The sequence below is a fragment of the Balaenoptera borealis genome, assembly GCF_965194805.1.
Source record: "Balaenoptera borealis genome assembly, chromosome: 5".
NCBI lineage: Eukaryota > Metazoa > Chordata > Mammalia > Artiodactyla > Balaenopteridae > Balaenoptera > Balaenoptera borealis.
In genome coordinates this window covers 89,801,182-89,818,440 of record NC_138862.1, presented here as the reverse complement: position 1 = coordinate 89,818,440, position 17,259 = coordinate 89,801,182, and the positions used below count along the sequence as shown (strand labels likewise).

General features: G+C 36.3%; 1 protein-coding gene and 1 pseudogene across 5 annotated transcripts in view; both read right to left on the bottom strand.

The window, feature by feature from the left end:
- The window catches only part of LOC309629747 (translationally-controlled tumor protein pseudogene), a 30,231-nt pseudogene extending 18,324 nt beyond the window's left edge, over positions 1 to 11,907 (bottom strand). Inside the window, exon 1 of the transcript XR_014249491.1 lies at positions 11,888 to 11,907. The product of XR_014249491.1 is annotated as a translationally-controlled tumor protein pseudogene (transcript). The remainder of the gene's footprint in view (positions 1 to 11,887) is intronic.
- Positions 1 to 17,259, bottom strand: part of TBL1XR1 (TBL1X/Y related 1) — a 175,771-nt gene that overhangs the window by 79,146 nt on the left and 79,366 nt on the right. For all 4 annotated transcript variants that reach the window (XM_082394086.1, XM_082394088.1, XM_082394090.1 and 1 more), the window contains exon 2: positions 11,888 to 11,962. The gene's annotated coding sequence lies outside the window, so the exon portion shown is untranslated. The remainder of the gene's footprint in view (positions 1 to 11,887; positions 11,963 to 17,259) is intronic.

Here is a 17,259-nt window from a genome sequence, read left to right as displayed (position 1 = left end):
GAATCTAATAATTTCCTCTAGTTGCATTTTCAAAACTTGTTCAAAATAAGCAACCCCAGGGATTCCATCTCCCACTAATTACATTTAACTCTGATCATACTCTAATTATGTATCCATTCCCTCAGAATTTATGTATTATAAATGATCTTAGTGAGATTTTGCTATATCACTCTGAAGTAATCAAATTATTGTGTGGATATGTTTGTCTTCCCACTTTAGTTGTTTATTTCTACTTCTATATCTTTCTACATCCTGAACAGTTCAGAGCTTAGTGCATAGGCACAAAAATGTCAATGATAAACTCTTTAACTTATTTTTGAAATTCAAAGAAATATCAATTTTTATGAAAGCCAATAAAAACAACATACTAACAGCAGGAAACTAGTTTAGAGATATACTGCCTAGTAGTATCTTTTATTCAATATAATGTTTCATTATGCAAATTTCACACATTCAGAAAAACTGAAAGAACTGTCACCAAAGAATATTCACATAGCTATCACCAAGACTTTAAAATTAACACTTCCTTCTACTTGTTTTACCACATCTATTAATGAATCTTAATTTTTTAAGCATTTTAAAAAAAGTTACAGATATCAGTAAACTTCCCCCATATATAACTTCATTATTGCCTATCATTAACTATAATAAAGTATTTAGTACGGTTTTTCTCTTAAAGAAAAAATTTCATGCAAACAAAATACAATGGATACTTACAAGGTGTACCATTCAATGAGTTTTGACAAATGCATAAACTCAAGTAACTCTAATCCCTAACAGGACATAGCATACTACCATCACCCTAGAAAGTTCCCACATGTCTTTTCCTACTTCATCCCTGTCCCCAGCACCCATTCATCCATTTCTAAACCCTGCCAATGACTTTTCCCCCCAACATTAACTAGCTTTGCACCCTCCACCCCAATACACAATAGATATTTGCCTGTTTTTAGTACATCTTATAAACGGAATCATACATTATGTCCTGTTTTATGTAAGGCTACATTTATTCAGCATAATGTTTCAGAGATTAGTCAAAAGTGCTTCAGGTACCAATAGTTTGCTCCTTTCTATTGCTCAATAGTACTCTGTGATACAAATACAGCACAGCTTGTTTATCTATTCTCTTGTTGATGGATACCTGGGCTGTTTCCAGTTTAGGGGTCAGCCCCCGTATTTGACAGTTTATACACAGAATTTGGTACTCGACCTCTGTGGTTCTTTCCTTTCTTAGGCTTCCCCCCTCTTCCTCCTGTTGGGCTCCACTGCTCTGCAGCCGCTGTGGTAGTTCTGAATTGTGTGGCTCCTCAAGCCAGTAAGACTGCAAACCAGCCAACAGGAGCCTGCCCTCTGACCAAACACCATCGCAATGGGAAGCTCACCCAGGGCCATTCCCTTCTTTTAAGATACCACTCCAGACCAGTTTCTTCTTGTTTCTGTTTGCTCTACAGTGTCCTCACACTTTTTTTTTTTGTCATATGTTGTCCAGAGATTGTAGGCACTATCTGTGGGAGGATTTGTCCTATAGGAGCCACTACCCCATTTTTTGGAATTAAAACCCCCTACTATTCTTAAGAACACACTTATTCAAGACTGTAATTGACACACCTCCTTTCTCATGTTTTTTCCCCTCAAGACCCTGATTGAGCCAGTCCCCCTGATTCAAAAGAGACAAACTAAACCAGGAAAAAGAGGCCTCTGGGAGCTGGATCCTGTAATTCTGTATATGCATCAACGCAAGTCCCAAGTTCATCCCAGGATGTGGATGCAGAACACACTCAAAAAGGCAAAGGCTTTGAGAACTGAAGATATGAGCCACCGTCAGCATCCCACACGAACACCGAGGGATGTGCGTGAGGAGTAGACCCAAAGCAGCGGAGCAAAGGCTTTGAACACTGAACTCACAGTGGAACCACTGTCCATGACACAAACAGAACTTCCAGTGAACCTGTCTGTTTTCAAACAGACAAAAAAATAATCTTCATCATCATTATCATCATCATCATCTCCTGAGAGGATACAATAAAAAAATTACTCAACATACAAAGAATCAAGAAAATCTAATTCTCAAAGAAAAAATGCCAATCTTGAGATGATCTAGATGTGAGAAATATCAAACAAAGATGTTAAGGCAGCTATTTTATCCATCCTCCATGGGCTAAAGGTAGGCACTTGAAATGATGGTAAAGACAGAACTTCTCAGAAGTAGAAAGTATAAAAAGAACCAAACGGAAACTGTATAACTGAAAAATCTAGGGGAAAAGTGATTTGACAAGAAAATAAGTGTAGACAAAGGAGAGCAAACATTGAATAACTGATCTTCCTGAATAAGGGATTAACACAAACAGATGAGAAAAAAAATCTAATTTTAATAAAAGAAGAATTTCCTCACAGTTTGTACCTTTAGCTCTTAACTATAGTGGCAAAAAAAACCTAGAGATCTCTAGCCAAGATGCTTTAATCCTTATTATTCTGCCTCCTCTTGAGGTCCTGTGAAAGCACTCATGATTCACCTTTGAAGAATATTCAAATTCTACACAGTGTGTATAACACAGAATTTAAAAGAAAGCTGGACTACAAATTAGGGGGTCTGGTTCAAGTCCTGGTGCTCTACTATAACAAAGTACGTGATCTGGCATCACTTCTCTAAGCCTTGGGTTCTCATTTTATAAATAATGACAACCTACTTAGCTTTGTAATGTAGTCCCATGATCTATTTTAGGAACTCTGAGGGTCATTCCAGTTTCCCCAGATCTTAAGTTCTTCATTGCTCTAATTACTTGTTTCTGGCGGACAAGGAGAATCTTTAGGTCTGGCAGCTATGACCAGCAAGGTATAGAACAACACTGTCAACAGACATACAGTACAAGCCACAGTGCAAACCACACATTTAATTTTAAGTTTCTAGTAGCCACATGAAAAACTTAAAAAGAAACAGGTGGCAACTGATTCTAATAATGTATTTTTATTTAATCCAATATATCAAAATATTATCATTTCTTGAAATCCGTATAAGATTTAGATTTCACTTTTTAAAAAAACTGTCTTCAAAATCCAGCATGCATTTTATATTTACAGTACATCTGAGTTACAACCAGTCGTTATCTCAAGTGCTCAACAGCTATACATATAGTGGCCACCACACTAGCCAGTGCAGGTGCAGCTGTGGGGTGGGAGGGGAGGGGAAAGCGAGGCAATGGCAAACAAGGCCCAAGGTGTCTCGATGACTTATCTGCCTTATATATACACACACAAGAAAACTGTATGCCACTGATGGTTATGAGATCTGCCATGGTACAGGCAGGAGGACAAATCAGAGAAAGCCTGGTTTTGAAATAAATTTCCATCTCTACTATGGGTAGAAACTGCACTAAAAGAAAAAAAATGGCTTATGTATATTTCAAAATAAATGAATTAACAAGTATTGAATATTTATTTCCATGAAAGCCAATGTTTATTCTATCCTATCCACAACTGAGGGGAAAGTATGTAAGAAATACATTAAAAGACTTTATAAAACAAATACATTTCTCAATCAAATGAATTAAAAGACTGGTGAAGGATACACAAAATATGTTTTAAAAGTACACAATATTCAATTCAGATGCTTTGCTGTGACTTATTTAGCTTCTGAAATTTCAGCCAAAATATTGAATCCCTCCTCTGAATGAAAATTACAAAAAGCTTAAGTAAATCTGCAAATACCGAAACCCCTAGATATATTTTTTTAATGGATATAATTTTTTTTTAATGGACTCTACAACAGTTTTATTCCTTAATTGTTCCTCAGGTAAAACAAAGGGCAATACCCAATCTCTGTAAGAACCCAGAGTCCCACCCCAGTTCCATCATGTCACAGTTCCTATCATTTCCATATCAGAACAGAAATACATACGCATTCTCAGAAAAGAGGACAGAACTGTGGAAACAGACTTGATTCAGACTTCAGACTCTACAATTTATTATCTAGGTGATTATAAACAAGAATGATGGTCTCCTCATCTATAAAACAGACATATTAACAGCCTCACAGAGTTACAGAGACATTTAAATAAGGTATCTACTCTCAGAACACTCACTCATCTTTCCATTTTTGGTCTGATTTTAATTTACTTTTTCATATATCAAAAAACTCTAAACTAATCAAAATGTCTCTTGGTGTCTCCTACACATTTAATATGTTTCTATGTACTCTGTTTTAAACTCATAAACCCTTATGCTCTATATCATTTTTAAAAAATATCAGATTACAATGAACTCAAAATGATTCCATTAAAATCGGACTGGAAATGAATGTCAAATCAAGATGGTCCTCTCTCTCTCTCTCTCTCTCTCTCTCTCTCTCTATATATATATATATATATATATATATAAAATATGTAGAAAAATAAGAACGTTAGCATTTTTTAAAAAAAAGATCCTCCTTACAGGAGGAAATAGTAACCATAGCGTAGGAGAAAAAATAGGCATTATGAAGGAACTCTGTTAAAAAGAACCAAGAGAAAAATCAAAAGATATGACTGAAATTAACTGGCTTACAGGAAAAGGACAGAACATGAAGAAGCAAACAAACAGTATCTGTTAAATATGGAAACTCCTGTCTTTTACATACCAAACTTCAGTATGTTAGTTTTTCTTTGGAGCAAAAACTTAAAACTCAAATTTTTTTAAAAAGCAATATTATCCCCTGGAAAGATGGGATGGATTGATGAAAGAAAGCAAGGAGAAGACGACCCCAAATGGCTTCCATACACCTATGAAATATGGCCTGTAGTTTCAAATTTGGCTACATTGCTAATATTAGACAAGGCAGCTCAATCCTAAATGTGTCAGACCCTATTAAGACTGAATTTAACAGAGTAAGGTCAGTGTGAGAAGTTGCAAAAACTTAAAAAAATAAAGCCAGAAAATAATCAATGACAGGACACCTTTTGTTTTAACATTATTCCATTAAATATTCATCCCTCTATGTAGGTGGAAGTCCTTGCTCACTTTATTTTGGGTTCCCTGAGACAAAAAGAGAGGTACATTTTATTTCTGGTTGCATGGTGCCTATACTAAGAACTTGTAGAACAGATACCAAGTTTATCTGAAGCATGAAGATCAATTTTTAAATAACAACATCAACTCACCATAACAAGTTCTACTATCACATTTAATTTAAGGATTAAATCCATGAAGGAATCCACACTTTCTTTGCCTTCCAAATGAAACCACAATCACTCAGGTTCCATTTTAGACAGTTGTATCAGCCTCACATCACACAACAGACATCCAATGGTAAAGATGAAGGCATTCCATTAAGTACAACTCCAATGTGCATGTGCTCTGCTCTTTTCAGCTTATCATTTGTTCTGTTTTTAATAGAAAATAAACCATACATTTTCAAAGGGATACTTGCTCAGACATAAGCAAAGGCATAGACCCCTCTGAAAGAAATTCAGCCTGTAGCTATTTTCAGCTCCATCCATTAAGAGGAAAAAAAAAAAAAAAAATTCCCAAAACTAAGAGAGCTTTTCAATGTAACCCTCTTACTATTGATTTGAAAATTAGTTCTCCAGAGGCATAAATTCTCAACCAAAATAAAATGAATACTTCACACAATCCTGTCTATATGGCAGTGCCATTCATGCTTCACATTTAGTAATACCACTTCAAAAGTACATGACAGTGAAAGACAGATGATAAATAATGACAATGAACTTCTCTACAGTGAACAGAACAAATTATTTTACAGATGACACGCTTGAGAAGCGGAGAGTAAAAGGGAACAGATCACTAGCTCCTCAATACGCACCACACTGCTTCCTGGGAGTTACCTCTTGGTAGGGTTACAACTCTGGGGTCTTATCCTCAGTCTGGCAAGCCATAATTTACTTTTATCTGTTCTCTTGGGATAATCAAGTTCTAGGAGAACAGATGTTAACAAAATACACTAGAGCAATCTATGAATGAGAAGAATGATTTACTAATTTACACTGAGAAATACAGTTGCCAGTAGACTAGAATATTCATCGATGCAACAGAGGCTGGCAGTGCCCAGCCCATAACCCCTGATCACTCAGTTTTCCTTAGGAGCTAGGCAGCTTCTTACTGCAAACACCTGAGGGTCACCTCTGGCCACAGTTAGGTCAGAGGGGAAGTTCTAAGGAGCTGATGCCCTGCCCTTCCCAAAGCATAACTCCACCAATAAGGAACGGAGTTGGCGGACAAAGTACCCCAACTTTCTTGACCCATGAGTGGAACAGCTGAGAGGCATGCTCTACATACTGGCTCCCAGAGGTCCCCACAAGATGTGAGTCCCAACTGCCTAAAATATTAACCTACTCAAAGGCATCTTGTACTGGCCTCCTTATCTTCCTTTTCTTATTTCCCCACAGGAACTTCCTGGGTTCAGCTTTCAAATAAAATGGTTATAATCGAGGGTTTGATTCCACGGAAATCAAACCTAAAACAACTGGTCAGCGAGGTTCTATTCTTAGCAGGAAAATCTTGTTGTTAAACCAAATTAAGTTTTAGAAGCTGTGGGATAACTGTAGAATTAGAACAAGAGAAAAGAGGAGGCCTAAAGGGATTGGTCAACAAAGTTGATAGACATTTCTTGAAAATGAGAATCTATCTTGGAACAGTTCAAAGAAAAAAAACATACAAATTGTTCTAAAACACATAAGATGCAAACTAGAGCTACATCGAGACACCATTTCTCAACTATCAGATTAAATATGTATATATCCAAAAAGTTCTGACTATACACTGTTTACAAGTGGGAAAACAGACACCCTCATACATTGCTGGAAAAAATATAAGATGGCATAAAATCTACACAGAAAAGAATTTGGCAAACTGCCTCAAAATTACATGAACATTTATGCTCATACCTAAAACTGCCATTCATGAAACAGCTAAGCTACATCTATGTAATGGACTACACCACAGCTATTAAAAAGAATGAGGACTAACTCTATACACTACTATAAGGTGATCTCCAAAATGTTCAGTATATATATACACATAGGTTTGCTTATTTTTAAAAATAGCAACCTAGTTAAACTTGGTTACCTATAAGGGGAAGAAGAAACTAAGTACATACGTCACTTTGAAGTAATATCAGTGTTTTCAATAAAATTGTAAGTAAGATTAAATCAATATTTTAAAATCCTAAAAATTAAAAATACAATGAAACAAATGGACCTGATTCTGTACCAAGTTGGCAGAAAAATCATACAAGTAGATTTACTTTGAGTATTTCAAAATACTGTGAATGTAAACCCCCCAGTGGGTCATGGGCCAAAGAAAAAGCAGTTTTCAGTAATCATATTGGTGGTACTGGTTTAAATATATAAAAATATATTTATAAAGATACAAATTATATTATGTACAATAATTTCATATTTATTTATATATTTACATATTTATATCTTACATATTCTGTATTTTATACCTTTAAATAATATACTGTTTTATACATTTATATGTTAAATATATATAACTTTATATATAATATAAATATACAGAAGAAACCAGTTTATGTAAATACCATTAGAAAAAGAGATTTTTCAGCATGAGAAAGGATGGATGTACTGAAATCAAAGAATTTAAGTTTGAAAAATTAAAATCCAATATTTTTATCAGATATATCACAGACATACCAGACATCCAGAAACAACGAATACCCTTAGCACTAGACTGTGGCTCTACATACTGCTTTCACTAAAAGGAACTGGACTTTCTGGAGACACAGCTGATTTGGGGACTAAGGAAGAACATGTGCAAGATGAGCTCAGGAACATCTTGTTATGTCAAAAAGCAAGGAAGCTCTCAGAGACTACTAGAGTTGTGTCAAAAACATTCAGAAGTCAATTTAAAAAGGCTCCTTTGGCCAAGACAATCTGAGTATACTAAGAATAAGAATAAAAACTACAATGCAATAACATATCAAATATTTAAGTCCCCAAGCTCACAGAGACACTTTTTAAAAAGTCCTTGTTGGTCTACTTTTCCCAGCATTCTAGGAAACAACTTAGCACTTTGAAAATTGGAAAATAAACTTATCTACGAAACAGAAATAGAGTTACAGATGTAGAAAATTGGTAAATAAAGGGAAGAATCAAGAATTTGGTATGCCTTTCCTGTACAAACTGTGCCACAGAGTAACCAAATATCTGATGAAGGAAGTTTCTCTTTATAGAAATATTACAAATAATAAATAATGAGAGATGATCTAGGCAATGATCATCAATGGTCACCTAATAATCACAAATAGAGACAAGCAAATATTATATGCCTCTTCATGGAATTACTTAGTACCACCTACAAAATATTCTGCCATCCTACCCCCACTCCAAAATAATGCAAAAAAAAAAAATCTGAATTAGATTAATCTTTTAAATTAAAAAATTCAAGGGAAAGAGAGGCATTTTACTACAGGGATGCAATTAACAAAATACAGAATGAGGAAACCCTGCAAGACAAATAAAAAGGAAAATATAATAAAGAGGTAAAGCATAAGCTGTAAGTAGCAACCAAATGTAATGTATGGATTTTGTTGTCAATCTGTAAAAGCTGAAACTAAAAGGATAAATGGTGATATTAAGAAATTACTGTCATCACCTAACACCCATTATTAGAGTGCTCACTACCCCAAAATGAAACAAACCAACCCTCCAACCCTCACAACAGCCAAAAACTCTCACAGAAAATAACAGGTACTGGCAAGAATGTAGAGAAATCAGAGCCCTGTGCATTAGTGTTGGGAATGTAAAATGGTGCAGCCACTTTGGAAAACTGTATCGAGCTTCCTCAAAAAATTAAAACTAGAATTATCATATGACCCAGGAATCTCACTTCTAGATATTTATCCAAAAGAATTGAAAGCAGGATCTTAAAGAGATATTTGCACTTTCATGTTCACTGCAGCATTCGTCACCATAGCCAAAGTTGGAAGTAACCCAAATGTTCATCGATAGATGAATAAAGAAAATGATATATACAGACAAAAATTCCACCTTTTAAAAAGTAGAAAATCCTGTCATAAGCTACAACATAGACAAACCTAGAGAACATTACTCTAAGTTAAATAAGCCAGTCACAAAAGACAAATACTGTATAATTCCACTTATATAAGATACTTAAAGACGTCAAACTCATGAAAACAAAATGTAAAATGATTGTTGACAGTGGCTGGGGAGAGGAAGAAATAGGAGATTTTGTTCAAAGAGTACAGAGTCAGTTTTGCAAGATAAAAAACTTTTAGAGATCTGTTGTACAACAATGTGAATATATTAACACTACACTTAAGTGTACTAACTGTACACTTAAAAATGGTTAAGATGGTAAATTTTATATTATGTGTTTTTTACTATAATTTTTTAAAGTATATTTAAAAGCCTTTTCAAATAAAAAAAATACTGTCAATTTTTAAAGTGGGAAAATGGTACTGTAGTATATACTTTTAAAAAGCCCACATCTTCCATCGATACCTACTGAAATATTTATTAATGTAATCATGTGACATATGTATTGGCTCCAAAATAAATGGGGGTGGGGGTGGGGAAGCACGAGGCATAACAACATGGGAGCAAAGCGGTTACAGGAAACAAAGCGGGTGATGCTGCAGCTGGGTGAGAGTTCATCATGCCATTCTCTCTCGTGTACATCTAAAATTTTTCACACTAAATAATAATGGACACCTACTGGTCACTGGGTTCTATTAATGCAATAAGATAACTGCAGAAAGTAGCATGAAACATTTACACTGAAAAGTAGCTGTAAATCATGGTGACTTAAGATGCTATGAGAGTTAAAATAACTTGCACTTAGGCAAGTGAAGAGTGAGGCAAAAAAAAGAATATTCATGGTTCTTATATGAAAAACAAAGTTGAAGTGGGTGTGGGGGGTGGCAGAGGTGACTTTTCACAAAGCATTCCTTTATGGCATTTCCAGAGAAAAACACGTGAGATAGTACACAGCACAGATTTAACCCCGAACACTACTACATTGCTCAGGCTCATGGGAAAACCACCATTTTGAACCCAATATCTATAAACTTACTGGTACATCTTACAAATGTGTAGAAATGGCTTTGATGTCCACAGCTAGACTATAAGCGAATTTGTGTAATCTTGACCTTCTTCATCTTTCACACTAACACATATACAGAATTAACACTAACATAAACATTTGTGATGGCAAATGCGTTTGAGATAATCTGATTTAAAATACAGTCTACAAGCTGCTCCCCAAACAAAACAAAACAACACGCAGGCTATGTGAGTGGCACGTTACAAAGTCACCTGAGGACAGGCACTTAGAAGAGAGAGCCAGTGGCATGGCACTTGGCTCTCAGATACCCAACAGGCCTGTGCAACTCACTTCTCAGGGGAAACGTGCCACAAACAGCTAAGACTCCAACAACCAAGAAAAATGCACAGGTTTCAGATGTGAACTTCAAAAAAGCCAGACACTCAAAATACCTAAGGTGAGCTGCTTATGTGAGAAAGTGTAGTGCTGCAGAAGAAACAGCAGATTCAATGATGGGTAATAAGTCACCCAGGTACCACAAAGAACCCAGCAAGTATCGTCATACATGAATGACGAACTGTGTCAGCCTTTGTGCTTGGTAAAGCCAGAACAAAAATCCTTATTTTCCCCAACATTCCCCACTAACTACTGGGGGGAAGGAAGAAGGGAGAAGAAAGGGAGGTTGGAGAGGCGGAGAGGTCGTTTTCTTTTCAGCAGTAAGAATTCAGAAGATAGTTTAGGCAGAGGAAATCTTATTGACATACTGACAAGTTCATCTTTAAAATGAATCATTTCCTAGGAATATTTTCACAGATAACTTTCACATCTCACTCACTCATCCTGGTTTTAGTTAAGTTTTACTACTTTTTATTTCAGACTGATGCATCTATAATTTCCCACCAAATTCTATAAACCTTAATCAGTTTCTATAGCTCCCTGATTTAATATTTAAAATAAAAATTTAAGTAAAAATAATTAAAAGTTTTGATACTGCACTATAGAAAACACTGTTGTTAAGCAATTAATTCTTTAAAAAAAAAAAAAAAAAAATTCATTCTCCTGCTATTTATTGATGCCCCAAATACAGGGCCATACCATTTATATAAGGAATTACTTTTTGTAAGGTAAAATCATTCTGAATTCTAATGAACAGTGATGAGATCACTTAGCCTATAGCTAGAATAAACATTAGAAATTTAGTCCAATTCTATCACCAAATTTTACAAGAGTACTTGCCAAAAGTCATCCAAGACATATGCAGCAGAGAGCAACTCCCAATTCCCACAGAGTCCAGTGGTCTTGCTGCTATATAACATAGTGGACATTTTCATTCCACAGAGAAAGGATTCTAAATGACCTTGTTAAATAAATAAGAACGGTTCTCCTGAAAATTACCCACTAACTAAAGACATGTAGAATTTTAGCCATTTAACTGCCCATTAACTATAAATATTAGGAGAAATGCAATATGATTATTTTAGTAAGATGATGGACAAAAACACAAGAGCCATTACTGCCACTCTAACTTAAGTTTAATGAGAAAATTTTATTCACAAAATATAGTCCACATGTTAAAATATAAGATCTTAACTGTATAATAACACTTTTCATTCTGATAACCATAGCCAAGATAATAGAAATCTTCAAATTAGAGGTTTTGCCTTTTTAGAAAAAACACCAAATAATCAAACATTATTTTAAGTACCTTAAAAATTACATATTTTTAAAAACATTTCTTCAGTTTGAGAACACATTTTGTCAAATTATGAAAAACTTCCAAAATTCTTAACAGATTCTTAAAAATAAGAGAATAATAAAAACAGAAATTAAAACAAGCTCTGACAAAAACAGTAGGAAGAATTCTTACCATTGGCAGTGCATTGATGTGGGGATGTACAACTGAATGTCTGGTACTGCCAATCACAAATCGCTGTTGCTGATGCTAAGAAAAAGGAAAGTAAAATATTCAGTGTGTCTTCAAACAAGTTCAGTTTAAAAGATTTCCCATATCAAATTTTACATGTACAAAATACTATTTATGCCTTTAAGGTCCCAACCAGTGAGTATCTTTCTCCTCCTAAGCAACTGCTGTCATAAACAGCAGCAACTTTTGAGTGTGTAGTATGTGGCAGGCACTGAATCTTTACATTCTTAAAAGGCTGACACAATGAACAGAATGAGACTCAAAAGAGATGAATTTGCATAAAGGAGGCACTCACCCCCATTCAACTCAACTCATGCAAATACTACTGCAACAGGGCCCAGTATAGCAGATTCATAATCTATCATCAGGAGCTGTAAAGAATGGTATAAACTTATATGCTATACATTCTGTTTAATACAATAAAGAGAAATACCTAATTGGTTTTGAAACAATTTCAATCAAAACTTATTAAACCGTATCTCTTCAGAATTTATATTCTACGGAGTTTACCCAGTCTTCTCAATTGCTGAGTCACAGCACATTATTTTCCAACAACCTTTTTTGCAAATATACGAGTGGTTTTTCACAACCCTGTCAGAGTGGCGACTCCCAGGTGGAACACTGACCAGGGCAGCTTCCACCGTGTGCAAACGTAGAGTGCATTTTTCTGCAGGAGTACAAGCTGAGGCCACACAAAGAAATGCAAGAGCTTTTCTTCGTACACCAAAAAGGTGAATTAAGTCACTAACACTAAAAAGATAACTAAGCAAATACACTGAATAAATACAGAAAGAATTTAATCCCTTGAAATTTGCTCCTCTCTAATTTTATCTTTAATTGACTGGAATCCTCATTTGTGCTCATTACCAACTCCAAGGCCACACTAAATAACTTCAGTGCTGCTATGTAACTTTCAGATAGTTGAGCTGTAAGAAGATCTAGGGGGGCTTCCCTGGTGGCGCTGTGGTTGAGAATCTGCCTGCCAATGCAGGAAACACGGGTTCGAGCCCTGGTCTGGGAAGATCCCACGTGCCGCGGAGCAGCTGGGCCCGTGAGCCACAACTACTGAGCCTGCGCGTCTGGAGCCTGTGCTCCGCAACAAGAGAGGCCGCGCTAGTGAGAGGCCCGCGCACCGCGATGAAGAGTGGCCCCCACTTGCCACAACTAGAGAAAGCCCTCGCACAGAAACGAAGACCCAACACAGCCATAAATAAATAAATAAACAAATAATTTTTAAAAAAAGATCTAGGAATTAAAATAATATTTATTAAACACGCCACACACTTATAACTGGAATTATACATAGCTATATCAACATACGATATTCCACCAGCCTCTTGGGCTTCAAGACAGGTAAGTGAGCCCCAAGGCTTTCTGGCACAAAACATTTGTGAGCTAGTTAGTAGATATTTTCTAGCACCTATTGGGGAAATGTCCTATAGACATCATGATTGAGTTCAAATAAAAACTAGATTACTGCTAGGCTCTGTCTAACTCAGGGTCATTTGTTACGAACATCCATTATTTTACTATAAAGTCTTCATGAATTTTTGAGCTCTAAGCTATGTAGTTTGGCATACATTCATTCTAATTACTTATAAATAATTAACATATGCTACTAAATGTCATACATTTTAAAACACACAAAACCGAAGTAAAAAATAAAGATAGGGACTTCCCTGGTGGCGCAGTGGTTAAGAATCCCCCTGCCAATGCAGGGGACACGGGTTCGAGCCCTGGGCTGGGAAGATCCCACATGCCACAGAGCAACTAAGCCCGTGCGCCACAACTACTGAGCCTGTGTGCTCTGGAACCCACTAGCCACAACTACTGAGCCCATGTGCCACAACTACTGAAGCCCACGCACCTAGAGCCCGTGCTCCACAACAAGGGAAGCCACCGCAATGAGAAGCCCATGCACCGCAACGAAGAGTAGCCCCCACTTGCCGCAACTAGAGAAAGCCCACGCACAGCAACGAAGACCCAATGCAGCCAAAAATAAATAAATAAAATAAAATAAATTTATTAAAAAAAAAAAGAGATAAATTATTTACATATTTACAGTGATACAATCTTGTTTAAAGTTTGGTTTGTTTTTTTTTTTAATTTTTATTTATTTATATTTATTTTTGGCTGTGTTGGGTCTTCGTTTCTGTGCGAGGGCTTTCTCTAGTTGCGGCAAGTGGGGGCCACTCTTCATCGCGGTGCGCGGGCCTCTGTCGCAGCCTCTCTTGTTGCGGAGCACAGGCTCCAGACGCGCAGGCTCAGTAATTGTGGCTCACGGGCCTAGTTGCTCCGTGGCATGTGGGATCTTCCCAGACCAGGGCTTGAACCCGTGTCCCCTGCGTTGGCAGGCAGATTCTCAACCACTGCGCCACCAGGGAAGCCCCAATCTTGTTTATAACATTCTAGGTCCTTAACTTTTGAATATCTTCTTAATCATGATGGTTTTATATCATTATTAACTACTAACTCAAGTCACAATTTACTTTTAGAGTAAGGTTCATCAGTACTAATAGTGAACGATGCCTGTCTGTCAAATATCTTTCTTGAGAATCTCCAATTTTTTCAGCCACCTTCTAAAATAATTAGATCATGACAGATGAAAAGCTTATTCTAATAGTTTAAGTATCAGCTCTACCATTTTCTTGCTTCCTATTCTTATTCATGTTTCTTATATTCAGTTTCTTTGCAGGAATCGTTACATTATTAGTCTGTTTTGTGGGGTTCAGTTAAAACTGGATAATATAATCCACAAATCTGTATCATCAAACACAAGTAAACATACATGAATAAGCTCAAATGCATGGCAATTCCCAGAAATGGAATGAATGAATGGGAGTGCCACTGTTGCCCTGCGGAACCCCCAACTCTTTTGAATACCGTTATGTACCCCATGTTATACATGACTCTCTGACATCACAGCCAAATGAGGGTGCAAATCAACCGCAATATTAAATATTAATTATATTTAATTTGTAAAGTCTCAAATGAACGTATATGGAGTAACTGCACACTGTACCTCAATGGATATTTGTTTTCACTACTATTGTGTGTACACACACAACACACACAAACTTACACACATGTACCTTAGGGAAATACTAAATCAGATCATTCCAGTTGCTAGTCTTTCTTTTACCTCCTCTCCCTGGTTCTCTCCTCTTACTTTTTTGTGGTTAGTTCTCTCATCACTCTCACAGAGGTCTCTAATCTCAGTTTTCTCTAAACGTATTTTCTCTTCCTTTCTTTTCCTCATTCATTCATTCACTCATTCAGCTTTTCCTATTAGACTACAGCTCCTCATGGGAAAAGGCCACAAAGGTGATCTAATAAATATTGAAGGGGTTAAATATCTGATTCTAGGATATGAAGGGTGAATAAATCTGTGGAAAATGGTGTATCAACAGGTCTGCCCATTTGCACACACAATAAAATCTGAAAAACTGAGAATTTTTTTTCCCCTCAGCCACACCGTGTGGCTTGCAGATCTTAGTTCCCCAACCAAGGATCGAAGCCATGCCCCCTGCAGTGGAAACGCGGAGTCCTAACCACTGGACTGCCAGGGAATTCCCAGGAACTTTAAAAAAACATATGCAGGGCTGTATTTTGGTTTCTGTATTAATGTTTTCCTAGTCGACCCATTTACCTATGCCCTGGCCATTGTGCAGTGCATTTCTAAAGCATACATCACAATTCTTCAGCTTTATAAAATGAGTATCTGAACTTTAAAAGATAAAATTATATATTCTACAAAGGAATTATAAAAATCTAAGGTGATCTGAGATAATCCAATATATTAAAGCTATTTGTACTAAAGCGATTCAAATTGTCCAAAAACCAAAACCATGTGTATCCTTAACAACTGCCTTTATAATCTCACTTGCTCAACCTCCTGTACTCTCACTGCAGCATATCACCCTCTACGTTCTCTGCACTCTTAGGCTGCCATGACACTGCTCATTCCTCTGCCAGAAATGTCCTTCTACTGTGGCTCCGCCCACAAACCCAGTCCAACTCCTCTTTCAAGGTTCAGCCCAAATCAGCTTCCTCCCTTGATTACTCACCCACTGAGAGAGAAATACCAGTCTCTCTCACCACAGCTCTGCAATGCCTTATTCTCTCACCATGCCTCCCCTATCAGACCTCCCCAGGCCAGGGACTAATCTGCTCATCTTGCTGTCCCACCACAGAAGAATAGTGCCCTGAGCATACACAGTTCTTGAGATACATTTATTGATAAAATGATATAGTATCTAAATGTGTGGGAATAGGTACATACATACTCGAAAATAAAACACAGTAGATACTGAATTACAACACAAATAAATCGCAATGATAAGGAGGAACTCAACAGTGAATCTTGCTTTGTTTTTTAAAAATACTTAGGAGAGCCTGGCTATACCAATAATTTTAGTATCACTTCCAGAAAGTGGCCAATAAAGGTTGATCTTTTGCCATTAAAAAAAAAAACTCTATGATAAGTCACATTATAAAATGTGTACAGCGACCAACTACTTGATGTACTACATAAACTAAACCCATGTGCTTTACTTCTTGTGATGAAATAAATGTTTGTAGGCTTTGGTTCTGTCTCCAAACAAAAAGTTTTGCTTTTAGAATCTGTATTTCAGAACATTTTACCTAAAATAAATGAAGTATTAATCTTTCAGTACAGAAATTGAAACTGCTATCTCAGCAGACATCATCTTAAATCTACCACCTATACAAAATTAGGATTTTTTTTAAGATGCAAAAATCCTATAAAACAGCACAACAGTATATTCTGACTGATCTTCAGACATACTACCCTGCAGTCTCCAAAGGCAAATTTATTTGATTTACAGATCTCTTTTAAAAGCTAATGGATTGGATTGGAAGAATCAATATTGTGAAAATGACTATACTACCCAAAGCAATCTACAGATTCAATGCAATCCCTATCAAATTACCAATGGCGTTTTTTACAGAATTAGAACAAAAAATCTTAAAATTTCTATGGAGACACAAAAGACCCTGAATAGCCAAAGCAATCCTGAGGGAAAAAAAGCAGAGCTGGAGGAATCAGACGCCCTGACTTCAGACTACACTACAAAGCTACAGTAATCAAAACAATATGGTACTGACACAAAAACAGAAATATACATCAATGGAAAAGACAGAAAGCCCAGAGATAACCCCATGCACCTATGGTCAACTAATCTATGACAAAGGAGGCAAGGATATACAATGGAGAAAAGACAGAATCTTCAATAAGTGGTTCTGGGAAAACTGGATAGCTACATGTAAAAGAATGAAATTAGAACACTCCCTAA